The sequence below is a fragment of the Oncorhynchus mykiss genome, chromosome 15 (assembly GCF_013265735.2).
Source record: "Oncorhynchus mykiss isolate Arlee chromosome 15, USDA_OmykA_1.1, whole genome shotgun sequence".
NCBI lineage: Eukaryota > Metazoa > Chordata > Actinopteri > Salmoniformes > Salmonidae > Oncorhynchus > Oncorhynchus mykiss.
The window spans coordinates 20,422,129-20,436,825 of NC_048579.1; positions in this window are offsets into that span (position 1 = coordinate 20,422,129).

The following is a 14,697-nucleotide window of genomic DNA, read 5'->3' on the forward strand; positions in this document are numbered from 1 at the left end:
TTCCAAACTTTGCTGTGACATGCCCTCTATATATATTTTCTGCTGTGGAATAAATAGGCAAGGCGGCCAAGTGGTATTTATGCATACTTCTACGAAGGAAATAATTAAATCAATTGTTATTTGTCACACCCGCCGAATACAACAGGTCTAGACCTTGCAGTGAAATGCTTACTTAAAATCTTGTTCCCATCGATGCAGAGTTAAATAAGAAGATAAAAACACAAGAAATAAACACACAAGAATGAAGCTATATACATGAGGTACCAATACCATATCAATGTGCAGGGATACGAGGTAGTTGAGGTAGGCATGTACATGCCATACCAATAATTATAAAGCAGTCCCTACTTGGGAGGAATGCAGCAGTGCCCTCTTCAGACTTCCTCTAAACTCAGAACACTCTTCACTATTTCCACATTGTCATTTATAGCAGATGTAACGTCAAACTTTCTCTGTTTGTTTGAACACGTTTTTTTTTGCTGGGATTGGTGTTTTTAGGGAAGTGTCCCTCAGCATTTGTCTTTCTCATCCGTCCCCTCCCTCCCTACTCGCTGATGGAGGGCTGGGTGACTGCAGGTGCACGATGGCTCTATACCCGGCACATTCATCATGATGTAACCGTGAGCAACTGGGATCTAAATTACCTTCGTCTGGCATCATTCCAGCACATGCTATAAATGAGGTAATCGTCCTTGACTATAAAATTTGCATTTCCAAGACTTAATTGCTATCATTACATTTTTTTCGTAATTCTATTAATTTAACAGAATGGGGTATTGGGTTTTATGGTTTATAATTTGCATTAAAACAATGCATTCCTGAATAGAACGGGCAAAAAAAATCCCTAATATAGGAATAAGAGGGAATAGGGACATTGCATTTCCTTTCCGGTCTCTCGTTACACACTTATATTGTTGCATGTACAATAGACAGGCAAGAAAGACTGACGTGGGATACCCAAACAAAAATCTGTCAACTAAGTGAAAGTGGTGTTCTGAAACCATACAGGCACACAGAAGCACTCTGGGTAAGGGGGAGGCGGGGGGGAATCAGGGCAAGGCAATAATAAAGGAACAGGAACAGGACTTATCACATTGTTTGGAATAAGTGAAGCTTGTGTCTTAATGGATGTTGGGACGAGCCGGTCCTCTTTTTAACTCCCCTCTCAGCCTTTGTGCATATATGTACATAATGTCAGCTGTGCTTAATACTGTCGTCCCCAAATAGTATGGCGGAAGAATACGGAGGATGACACGGAACAACGGAGCCATCAGCTCCCATTTGTTCCCCTGATGTCGACCTCGGACTAGACGTCTGTGAGGTTTAGAAAATGCGTGGCCCTGTAAGTGCAGACAACATTCTGCAACCCGCTGCACTTCCTGCACTTTGCTGACCTTAAAAGTGAGGCCTCAATTCAGAGAGCTGAAAACCATTACACACTAGCCTAGTGTTCTACAATACAGTGGCAATGCCCTACTTTGTTGTGCAGTTGCTCTCTTCTCTGCACTGTTTTCTATTGTATCTGTGTTGTGTTTTTGTTTTTTCTCCATTTCTTAGTTTTAACAGCAAAAACATTTTGAATACTTAGCGTTGTTCAACCCATTAACACATTTCTATGTCATTTAACATGTTCACTCAAGAAATAGCTTACCCATCAGCTTCACAGATATTGGCGCAGAGTAACATGACCACCGCTGACACAGACCAGGTTGCTTGGTCACATGGGGTTTGTGTGGAGTGTTCGGCACGTCGGTGCAGGTAGGGCCTGATGCGTTTGCGCGGCGCATGGCATAGTGGTAAGACGGTGAGCCGTGTTTTGACTGTGTCAGCCAGCATCAGCTCAGGCAGAAGCGTGGATGACCATCTCTCCCTTTAGTCTCCATTGCGGTCATGTCAGCAAGACACATTCTTGGGGTCCTTCAGAGCACTAGTGACAGGAGAAACCTGCCGAGGAGCAACCTGAGATTGCACTGGAATATGTACACCCTCAAGACACTTACGGTACAGTAGCTAGGGCTTTTACCTAGGGGCTGTAGCTAGTACACTAGCTAGAACCTTTACCTAGGGGCTGTAGCTAGTACACTAGCTAGGGCCTTTACCTAGGGGCTGTACCTAGTACACTACTGTAGCTAGGGCCTTTACCTTGGGGCTTTAGCTAGTACACTAGCTAGGGGCTTTACTTAGGGGCTTTAGCTAGTACACTAGGGCCTTTACCTAGGGGCTGTAGCTAGTACACTACTGTAGCTAGGGCCTTTACCTTGGGGCTTTAGCTAGTACACTAGCTAGGGGCTTTACTTAGGGGCTTTAGCTAGTACACTAGGGCCTTTACCTAGGGGCTGTAGCTAGTACACTAGCTAGGGCCTTTACCTAGGGGCTGTAGCTAGTACACTACTGTAGCTAGGGCCTTTACCTAGGGGCTGTAGCTAGTACACTACTGTAGTTAGGGCCTTTACCTAGGGGCTGTAGCTAGAACACTACTGTAGCTAGGGCCTTTACCTAGGGGCTGTAGCTAGTACACTACTGTAGTTAGGGCCTTTACCTAGGGGCTGTAGCTAGAACACTACTGAGCTAGGGCCTTTACCTAGGGGCTGTAGCTAGTAACCTACTGTAGCTAAGGCCTTTACCTAGGGGCTGTAGCTAGTACACTACTGTAGTTAGGGCCTTTACCTAGGGGCTGTAGCTAGAACACTACTGAGCTAGGGCCTTTACCTAGGGGCTGTAGCTAGTAACCTACTGTAGCTAAGGCCTTTACCTAGGGGCTGTAGCTAGTACACTACTGTAGTTAGGGCCTTTACCTAGGGGCTGTAGCTAGTATACTACTGTAGCTAGGGCCTTTACCTAGGGGCTGTAGCTAGTATACTAGCTAGGGCCTTTACCTAGGGGCCGTAGCTAGAACACTACTGTAGCTAGGGCCTTTACCTAGGGGCTGTAGCTAGTAACCTACTGTAGCTAGGGCCTTTACCTAGGGGCTGTAGCTAGTACACTACTGTAGTTAGGGCCTTTACCTAGGGGCTGTAGCTAGTATACTACTGTAGCTAGGGCCTTTACCTAGGGGATGTAGCTAGTATACTAGCTAGGGCCTTTACCTAGAAGCTGTAGCTTTTACACTACTGTAGCTAGGGCCTTTACATAGGGGCTGTAGCTAGCACACTAGCTAGGGCCTTTTCCTAGGGGCTGTAGCTAGTAGCTTACCCATCAGCTTCACAGATATTGGCGCAGAGTAACATGACCACCGCTGACACAGACCAGGTTGCTTGGTCACATGGGGTTTGTGTGGAGTGTTCGGCACGTCGGTGCAGGTAGGGCCTGATGCGTTTGCGCGGCGCATGGCATAGTGGTAAGACGGTGAGCCGTGTTTTGACTGTGTCAGCCAGCATCAGCTCAGGCAGAAGCGTGGATGACCATCTCTCCCTTTAGTCTCCATTGCGGTCATGTCAGCAAGACACATTCTTGGGGTCCTTCAGAGCACTAGTGACAGGAGAAACCTGCCGAGGAGCAACCTGAGATTGCACTGGAATATGTACACCCTCAAGACACTTACGGTACAGTAGCTAGGGCCTTTACCTAGGGGCTGTAGCTAGTACACTAGCTAGAACCTTTACCTAGGGGCTGTAGCTAGTACACTAGCTAGGGCCTTTACCTAGGGGCTGTACCTAGTACACTACTGTAGCTAGGGCCTTTACCTTGGGGCTTTAGCTAGTACACTAGCTAGGGGCTTTACTTAGGGGCTTTAGCTAGTACACTAGGGCCTTTACCTAGGGGCTGTAGCTAGTACACTACTGTAGCTAGGGCCTTTACCTTGGGGCTTTAGCTAGTACACTAGCTAGGGGCTTTACTTAGGGGCTTTAGCTAGTACACTAGGGCCTTTACCTAGGGGCTGTAGCTAGTACACTAGCTAGGACCTTTACCTAGAGGCTGTAGCTTTTACACTACTGTAGCTAGGGCCTTTACATAGGGGCTGTAGCTAGCACACTAGCTAGGGCCTTTTCCTAGGGACTGTAGCTAGTACACTACTGTAGCTAGGGCCTTTACATAGGGGCTGTAGCTAGTGCACTAGCTAGGGCCTTTACCTAGGGGCCGTAGCTAGAACACCGCTGTAGCTAGGGCCTTTACCTAGGGGCTGTAGCTAGTAACCTACTGTAGCTAGGGCCTTTACCTAGGGGCTGTAGCTAGTACACTACTGTAGCTAGGGCCTTTACCTAGGGGCTGTAGCTAGAACACTACTGTAGCTAGGGCCTTTACCTAGGGGCTGTAGCTAGTAACCTACTGTAGCTAGGGCCTTTACCTAGGGGCTTTAGCTAGTATACTAGCTAGGGCCTTTACCTAGGGGCCGTAGTTAGAACACTACTGTAGCTAGGGCCTTTACCTAGGGGCTGTAGCTAGTAACCTACTGTAGCTAGGGCCTTTACCTAGGGGCTGTAGCTAGTACACTACTGTAGTTAGGGCCTTTACCTAGGGGCTGTAGCTAGAACACTACTGAGCTAGGGCCTTTACCTAGGGGCTGTAGCTAGTAACCTACTGTAGCTAAGGCCTTTACCTAGGGGCTGTAGCTAGTACACTACTGTAGTTAGGGCCTTTACCTAGGGGCTGTAGCTAGTATACTACTGTAGCTAGGGCCTTTACCTAGGGGCTGTAGCTAGTATACTAGCTAGGGCCTTTACCTAGGGGCCGTAGCTAGAACACTACTGTAGCTAGGGCCTTTACCTAGGGGCTGTAGCTAGTAACCTACTGTAGCTAGGGCCTTTACCTAGGGGCTGTAGCTAGTACACTACTGTAGTTAGGGCCTTTACCTAGGGGCTGTAGCTAGTATACTACTGTAGCTAGGGCCTTTACCTAGGGGATGTAGCTAGTATACTAGCTAGGGCCTTTACCTAGAAGCTGTAGCTTTTACACTACTGTAGCTAGGGCCTTTACATAGGGGCTGTAGCTAGCACACTAGCTAGGGCCTTTTCCTAGGGGCTGTAGCTAGTACACTACTGTAGCTAGGGCCTTTACATAGGGGCTGTAGCTACTACACTAGCTAGGGCCTTTACCAAGGGGCTTTAGCTTGTACACTAGCTAGGACCTTTACCTAGGGGCTGTAGCTAGTACACTAGCTATGACCTTTACTTAGGGGCTGTAGCTAGTACACTAGCTATGACCTTTACTTAGGGGCTGTAGCTTAGAGAACCTTTAAAGGGAAGCTTAGATCAAACAAAACAGCGTGCTCTTAACACACAGGGTTGAAGAGTGAGAGGAAACCAATGCTAAACTGAGATATACCAGTTAGGGACTTCCTCCAATACCACAAGCATGCAAGTGATGGAACCAAACTGTGGGCCCACTCCTAGAACTAGCTCCTTCTCCCTCCAGCAGACAGACAGTAGTGATGCGCTTCATTTCCCCTTGTCCCACGACTCCAGCGCTGCCTCTCCGCACACGCTCCACCGCTGTCGTCCATATGTCGAGCGCTGTGAGATGGTCATCCCGTAAACGAGGCCCCCTATGACATAGACCAGAGCCCATCTGCCGGGAAGATTACTCGCTCGTTTTCTGATGCTGTTTTCTCTCCATCATTGCTCGTAAACGTAGTGAGGAAGTTTGGGTGGAGGACGCCATTGTGATTGGTAATTTGGAAAAGAACACAAAGAAACCGCACACTTTTAGCTGCACCACCACCACTACCAGGGTCTGATGTTAATGAGTTTGAGTGAAAGGGATACTTGTTTTCTTTTAAATGATACAGCAGCGCTGACTTAACTTTTCTGTGCTTAACTTAATACTTAACAGAGGCCTGTTCCTGCCGTAGTCCTCACACTGAAATACACATTTCTTTGATGAAGCACCACACTTTGCCTTCATCTGTTGTGTAAATTAGCATTTAATAGCTGTACACATTTGAATATGTTCATTCCTGACATGGTGCGAATTGCACATTCCTAACATTGCGGGCAAGAGAGGGTTTTGGCTGCAAGCACTTTTGGCCACTCGGAGCGCCATTAATTGTTTACCAAAAACTAAAGGCACCATCCATTTCTCAATATCGTACTCTCTGTAAACAAGAAAGCCTGCAATTTGTTTATCACAACAACTCCGCGCTGAATGGCAGTGAGCGACATTTTGCACGCCCCCGGGATACTACATCTCTAAGAGGCTGACGACCAAATGAGGGATGATGAAAGACGATGGAGATCATCTATTTGTCACACTCCCCACATTAAACAGACATATTTGGAAGCACAGCTGACCGGCATGTTCCGCCAAAACGTGTCATAAAAGGGAAGGCTGACTGCAGAGCTCCAGCCAAGTCAATGAAATGGGCGGCACGGAAAGAGAGAGTGTTTTGACCATAACTGGCATCCAAATGCTTTGGCTTCGTTTCCTGTTCCTGGTTTAAGTCCGACACCATCTGTTGCACAGCCTCTGTTTGTTTGGAGCTGCTTGAGCTGAGTTAGAGAGGAAGTCACTCAGCAGTGGAAGACTGGGCGACCGTGGACGAGGGTTTTAAAGAAACCGATGTGAAGCGTGCAAAGGAGGGCGACACGATGAACAGGGACATCAACAGGACTTTTGATTCTGTCATTTCGCCCTGCAGATAGGGCTTTGTCAACAGCGGAGTGGAGATGAGAGAAGGGAGGAGAGAGAGGAGAGAGAGGAGAAGGGTGGAAAACCTTTCTGGGTGGAGGCTGGAGTTTGTGTTTGTGCTGGTGTTGATAAACAGCCATCCCTCAGGTGTGACAGAGCTGACACCACTGTCAGACCGACCGCTTAGCACCTGGAGGTCAGGCAAGGGATAGGGCCAACCGTCCCCTCTGTTCCCCTCTCTCTGCCCCAGATCAGGTGCCGACGGTGGGGTGATTCTGCTCAGTGTTGGGGGTAGGATGGAGAGTAATAGATCTATAGAGTAGGTGTTGGGGCATCTCACAGGGCCCCTCTCTGATTGAGCCTGATACATGCTGATTGGCGGCGAGGCTGTGCTTGTCAGCAGCGAGGCGGTGTCAGGTGAAATTAGCCGCTGCGGATGGAGGGCCCAGGGAGGAATTCATTAGGCCAGCCCGGCACAAAGGCAGAATGACAGGGCATTCACACTTCACAGACACCACCCCCTCCAACCCCTTTACCCCTCTGTCCCTGTCTGAACCCGCAGCTCAAATTAACCACGCATCCCACAAACCCATGCACCCTCTCCCCCACATCCCCCATCTCCCTCTGCAGATGTGTGACGCTCCGGGGACACATGTTCACATACACCACGCCGGGGCCACCATCTCCGTTAGACAATTAAAGTCATATTTACCCCAGAGCAGCAGCAGCAATGATGGTGGTAGTAGCAGTGATGGTGGTGGTAGTGATGGTAGTAGCGATGGTGGGGGTAGTAGTGGTGGTGGTGGTAGTAGCGGTTGTGGTGGTAGCGGTTGTAGTGGTGGGAGCGATGGTGGTGGTAGTAGCGGTTGTGGTTGTGGTGGTGGTAGTAGTGGTGGTGGTGGTGGTGGTAGTGGGGGTGGTATTAGGGGTGGTGAGGGTTGTAGCGGTGGTGGTGGTAGCGGTGGTAGTGGTGATAGTAGAAGTTGTGGTAGTAGCGGTTGTGGGGGTGGTAGTGATGGTGGTGGTACAGTGTAGCGGTAGTGGTGGTAGTGATAGTGGTGGTACAGTAGTAGCGGTTATGGTGGTAGTACAGTAGTAGCGGTAGTGGTGGAAGTGATGGTGGTGGCACAGTAGTAGCGGTGATGGTGGTGGTAGTGATGGTGGTGGTAGTGATGGTGGTGGTACAGTAGTGGCGGTGGTGGTGGTAGTGTTGGTGGTGGTAGTAGTGTTGGTGGTGGTAGTAGCGGTGGTGGTGGTGGTCGTAGTAATGGTGGCGTGGTGGTAGTAGCGGTGGTGGTGGTAGTAACGGTGGTGGTAGCGGTGGTGGTGGTAGTAGGGGTGGTGGTGGTGTTGGTAGCGGTGGTGGTGTTGTTGGTAGCGGTGGTGGTGGTAGTAGCGGTGGTGGTGGTAGTAGGGGTGGTGGTGGTGTTGGTAGCGGTGGTGGTGGTAGTGGTGGTAGTAGTAGTGTTGGTGGTAGGGGTGGTGGTGGTAGTAGCGGTGGTGGTGGTGGTAGGGCTGGTGGTGGTAGTAGTGGTGGTCGTGATGGTGGTAGTTTTGTAGTGGTGGTAGGGGTGGTGGTAGTAGGGGTGGTGGTGGTGGTAGTTTTGTAGTGATGGTGGTAGGGGTGGTGGTGGTGGTAGTAGTAGTGGGGGTGGTGGTAGTAGGGGTGGTGGTGGTAGTAGCGGTGGTGGTGGTGGTAGTTTTGTAGTGATGGTGGTGGTGGTGGTGGTAGGGATGATGGTGGTAGTAGTAGCAGGGGTGGTGGTAGTAGGGGTGATGGTGGTGGTTTTGTAGTGGTGGTGGTGGTAGGGGTGGTGGTGTTAGGGGTAGTAGGGGTGGTGGTGGTAGTAGCGGTGATGGTGGTGGTGGTAGTTTTGTGGTGGTGGTGGTGGTGGTGGTAGTAGTAGCGGGGGTGGTGGTAGTAGGGGTGATGGTGGTGGTGGTCGTTTTTTAATGATGGTGGTGGTGGTTGCGGTGTTGTTATTTGGCCCTGACAGAGGATGCAGATCGAGCAGATCCTGAGTGACATAATTGGCTAATACAAATGCCCTGGAATGACTGGCGGGATCAACCGACAGGTCGGGAAGCGGTGAGGCCCTGGTTGGTTTCTCTCTAGCATTGTTTCGCAGGCGTTCCCCAGTGGGGCTATGTTAAACAGCAGGAGTGTGAAATGCACCGCCGCTGCTCCAAGGGGTGTGTTTGTGCGTGCGTACCTGTGTGTGCGTATGTGCCCACTCTTGTCTGTGTGTGCATGCATGTGTGTGTGTGTTCATACGTGCGTATGTGTGTGGTTTCTCGCCCCTCTAATTCCAGTCCCACAGGTAGTGTAGGTAGCCGGCGGAGGAAGGCAGGTTTCACTGCTCAGCACATAATATGCTCGGGGACTGTGTATTAACACTATTTGCATTAGGAGAGCCTGTTGTCCCCAGCTGGGTGCAGTGCTCCGCTCACACTACCTGTGAGTTTGGCTTAATCCCAGATTTGCTCTGGCAGGTGAAAAACTGTTTTCAATGGCAGCCACAGTAACCTTACCCCCCCCCCCCCCCATCCTGTCAGTGTGAGTGTGTGTGTGAATTCCCTCATGCTCACCTCTCACTTACTCAGCAACACAAGCCAAAAGGATTGTTTTCTTTCTTTCTCTTCCCATTTCATTGACAAATCGTTTGATGAAATGCCTTGACTCATTGGTATGTCACTCCACTTTTTCAGTCAGCCCTGACTTTTGAAATCCCAAACTATTATGAGTCAAAGATCATTTAACAGAAGTACAATAAGCGTTACGCTATACTTTATTCATCATCATTACTAATAGGGGATTATGACAGCAGGGTGTGTGTGTTTGTGTGTTTGTGTGTGTGTGTGTGTGTGTGTGTGTGTGTGTGTGTGTGTGTGTGTGTGTGTGTGTGTGTGTGTGTGTGTGTGTGTGTACACTACACACAAGCATGGTCGAGTGAAGGCTTTGACTCGCTTGAGTCCATTCACTCCCCTGAGATCTTCTCTAATCCACTGTGTCCCGTTTTAGGACCATAAGGCTACATACATGTAGCAAAATACAATGTAGCGGCTGATTAGCGACATTACTTACGAGCAAAGGAACACTATTTCACGCACATCTCCGCCCGGCTAAATGAGGCCTTTCAAATCAAACTCAGCTTTTAATAGCTGTTACTAATATTACAGGTCATAAATGATGGCTCTTCCGACTCTGCTTTGGCTGATCACACACGGATTATCTCTGTTATTTACGGTTGTATATCACTTTGGCATAAACACGTACTTATGGAAATGCGATCACTATTCTCTACGGTAATGCACTTTATAATGATTTATACTGCAATGATTCATCAACAAACACACTGCACGCATCCAGCAATGTGTTTTTGACTCACACATTTCTTCCTGCAGAGTAGTGTTTTTATTCTTGATGGGGGAATTTTACTTGTAAATTGGTGTTGTTCTGTGTACTCACATACATCATTGGAAGCCAACCTAACCCACTGTTTGAAATGCAACTGCAGCTTGTCACATGATGGCTCCACATGTACAAATCAATTCAATTCTGCAGTAAACAATCTGACGCATGTCTAATTACTCGCAATCCCGACCTTGCCAGGGAAACCGAACGAACCCACACTCACACACACATGCACGCACACACATAGTCTCAGGTATTCAACATATTGGCCAATTTAAAAAAGGGATTACAATGTTGTGTGTGTTTGTGTGTGTGTGTGTGTGTGTGTGTGTGTGTGTGTGTGTGTGTGTGTGTGTGTGTGTGTGTGTGTGGGCACCGCTACCGCACGCGCAGCCCTCACATTGCCCTCAGCAACTCAGTAAGAACTCCCGATAAGGAGAATTAGTCAAAACTTGGGAGCTGCCAGTCAGCGGCAATTAAACTTTAATCTTGGGCTGAAACAGGCACAAATAAATTAAACCCTTGTGAGAGGCAATGTGCGCTCCCCTGATAATGTGGGATTGAAGTTGTCTCTGAGGCTGTGGAGCAGCCTCTACCATGGCGCTGGTGCAGACTGAGGGAACAGAGACTGGGGACAGTGGGGAACTGAAACTCACAAAAGTTAGGTGTCTGGCTCACACGCACACACACACAGCTTTAGCTAATACCCAATGCACTGGGTATATTTTAATAATGGCAGCCAGGAGCATGCAATTGACCTGTGCAGGTCCAGCACTTGGAGCTTGGCCCGCTCACAGCTTGCTTTCGGGCTTTAAGATGATGTGCATAAGGAGAGTGCTCTGATTGCAAATGTATTTCCACAATCGTGGGGTTGTATCATATTGGACCTTACAGTGTGGGGGAATTTGATAACCAAACCGAGCATGACGCTCCCAGTACAAATGGAAATTATATTTGGAATTATGCTCTAGCCAACTACAATAGACCGAATCTAGCCATCAGCCAGAGGAGACACTTTAAATGCTGTGATATTCCAACGTGTGGTTGTCCGCGACGCGCGCTGAGGAGAAGGGATATTTCATTAATATTTTTAATGAATTAATACTCTTATCTCCTTCCCCCTGCCCAACCTGTAGACTGGTGTTTAATTTCAAAGTAATTTTCTTCATATATGAGCATGGCGTTTATGTATTAATGTCATGGCCCAAGTCTGTGAATGACATGATTTATTCCAGAATGGTGGCGGCCACTTGCATTCAATCTCACCACAAAAAGCCCCAGAGAAACAGAGAAGAGAAGCAATGATATTAACAATATTAACAGTAATAATGGAAATAATTGCGAGGAAAACAATGGCAACAATAGTAATCACACATAGGGAAATACCTCAGTGTTTGACCGAATCGTACACAATTATCATGCATGTGTATATAATATAATTAATTCTATGTCTGTGCCTCCTAGCCTGCGGCAATCGGTATAGAATCAGTTTTGCATGTATAATAGATCAGAGAGTAGGCTATTCATGAATAATCCAGAGGCTGGAGTGTGTACCAGTGACTGTGGATGTTTGTCTTTGGACAGAATCAAAGTGAACATGTAATATTGTGATAATCCATATTTGATGAATTCAAGGCTGACTTGCCTTAGCTAAGTTCTGCTAATTTCCAGACATGGGCTTGCCTCGGTAATTGAGTTTCCAATAACATTGTGATTATTCCCCTCTACATGATAATTGAATCCAAGGTATTTTTTTCTTAACATTGCAATATTGTAGACGTGTGATTATTATGCATTTGCATGTAGATTTCAGTGCCTCTCTGGAACTCATCACTTTCCTCTTAACTTAATTTACTATATTATTATAGCATACATTTGGCTCATAACAAATGACGGAAAGCTCTCTAGTTATGAGAACAGAGTAAATTATTTTTGAAGTTATTTTTTATACCAATTTCCTCAGTCTCTTTCTTCCAGTACTGCAGAGCCCTCAAAAATGCTTCAAATTCTATCCAACCTTAACTTGTTTATCATTTGCATTATACGTTCAAAAGTTTATATTTTTACTGTTGAACTCAACAAATTCCGATTTGATGCCGACCCATTCACAGTTTCAGTTTGATCCTGCCTAAGAAATGCTATCAAACTTAGATATCCTGGCCCCATTTCTCACCAGTTGCATAATGCAGGGAGTGGTGTGATTATGAATGTAATTTTCATTAGACTGATAGGCCCCCTACATCCTGCCAGTACAGAGAGATACAGATAGGGGGTACAACGCAGGGCTGGCTCCTGAATATGGGAGTACAGCTGATCTTTTCATGCACAGAATGCACAAAACTCTCTTCTCTCTCGCCCATGCTTTAGGTATGAACCGGGACTTGGCTTCTCTCTTCCTCTAGTGAAAAAGATATTTCTTCACAATAGCACAAGAACAGAGCCAGACGTTACGACGCAATGGATCCCTGACGAGCCCCAGAAGTGGGGAATTATTTACCACCGCCTGCGTACATCTGACGACTGCTGCCTTCACATCACGCTGGAAACCAAGCAGCCATAGCCTTTTGTCTGTTCATCAGCTCAACCCTGCTAGAATAGTGATCAGTGGGGTGGTTTAGTGGCTGGGTAGCGTTAGCTCTGACACTGAGCTGTCCTCGCTGTCACATTGAAGATGACTGGTCGACTAGTCGACACTTTGAGCCACTGGGCAAGGGGGCTATGAATGGAGCGGGGGAGAGCGAGCGATCCCTTGTCGTCATTGTCGTAGCCACAGGGCGCAGTGTGGAGGGCACCAGCCAAAACATTATACTGGGAGTTTAGGCTTGTTGTTTTGCATAAATGTTGAATCACTCTAGCGTGTTTTTATTACGGCCCACCATCACTGCTGCTAATATTGATTTAATTCTCTATTTATGTTGAAATAGCCTCACAGGACATTATTTGACAAACATTATGAATATGAATACAACACAGCTAAATGAAACGACATTGATTGATTGATGGATTGATTGCCTTGTTCGCATAGCATCTTGGGACAGTGATTGTGAAGCATATTTCTCAATGTGAGAAAAGAGAGAAAGCGAGAAACGGGTAGAAAAAAAGGTTGCAACAACTTTAACAAAACATCACATGCGAACAGGGCCCTCGGCTTCATTTGCATACGCTGACATTTGGCGAAAAAATATTTCAACGTTAGACTGAGGTGTAATGAAACGCTGCCACCAGCCAGTCAAGGAATAATGTTACCATAAAGGTAACATGTCCAGATTCCCTCCCGGAGAGGGATGTTGGAGGGGAGAAAATACCCATTCTTATCCCCTTCCTCCTTCATGTTACGACAGTACAAAAGGATATTTTTCTTTCCTTTCGCTCCATCCGTCTTGCCCAATACTGATTTAGTATATTTCCCCGCTCCCTTTTATAGGCTAATTGCGTGCAGTGCTGGTGAATTTGTTAGTGGTGACACCTCGGCAACCCATTGGGAATGCATCTCATTACGGGGCCAATGTCCAGGAACATCAGATATTATTAGCTGTCATTAATCTGCCTTATATAGAGGAAGAGAAAGGAGGGGGAGAAGGGTAACAGAGGACACAAAGAGACTAGTATGATGGCTGGTATAGACTAGTGTGTTGAGGTCAGAGGTCACTGGAAATGTCAAAGGTGGAGCCCAGGTGGGCTACAAGACACGATAATATCAAAGATTATGTCATTTTGGTTTTTGGTTCAGATTTGATACGAGTTAATCGGTATCTTGTTAAACACATGTTCATTGTGTTGTGAAGGGCTATGTGTTATGGAGGCTCATATTTTAGTAATAAAAATGTTGAATAAAACATTATGAAAGGCATAGATACTGTATTTACATTATTTAAATGCTTACTTGATGTAGTTCAACCTTTTAGCATAGATATTTGGAATAACATGAGATGTTTTCCTGTTTATTTTCTCTCTTCAGTGACAACAACAATACATTTACTTTTGACGAAGGGTCCTAAGCTGGTTGAATTACATTTTTGTAAATAAGTCAATTCTAAGATTTGTTTTTGTCATATCGCTATAGTACCTTTTTGTTCCCAAATCCGATTTAAATAAAATCAATATGACAGCCCTAAACTAGATTCCCAGTCAGAATTCATTTTCTTTTGCTGTGGACTCTGATTCTGGTCCAAAACTGTGTTTTTCTTCTACACGTACATTTAATTTGATACAGCATCTTTGGATGTTTTTCCCCGCGCAACCACGCCTGAAGATGCTATATGCATACTAGATAGGATTACACCTTCTAAGCAGATTTTGTTGGAGAAGGGGTTAAAACACATCCCCTTGCCTTAGCGAAAAACAAACATGGCCATCATTTGAAGGAGGCACAGGAAGAACCAACCTAGTTCTCATTAGGGCTGTTCGGTGCCCTGCTTTTGTGGAAGCAACACGCGGCATCCCGCCGCTTCACCCTGCTCTTTGAGCCAGGCAGTGTATATGGCCCTAATGACTAAAAGTTCCTCTATAAAAAGTATACAGCGCAGCTCCCTGCAAATTGAGTTTCCTCTTTGTGCCAATTGAGTGTGGTTTATGTAAGCTGCGGGGAGTTCCTTTGAACCTCTCATTCCAAAAGCCTCCGAAATCCGGGGTCACCCCCGGCCCCCTCTCTGCCGGTAAAGATGGAGGAAGAGGAGGCCGCATGTCGCAGACGCCCAAATTCATGCCACATTGTGCAA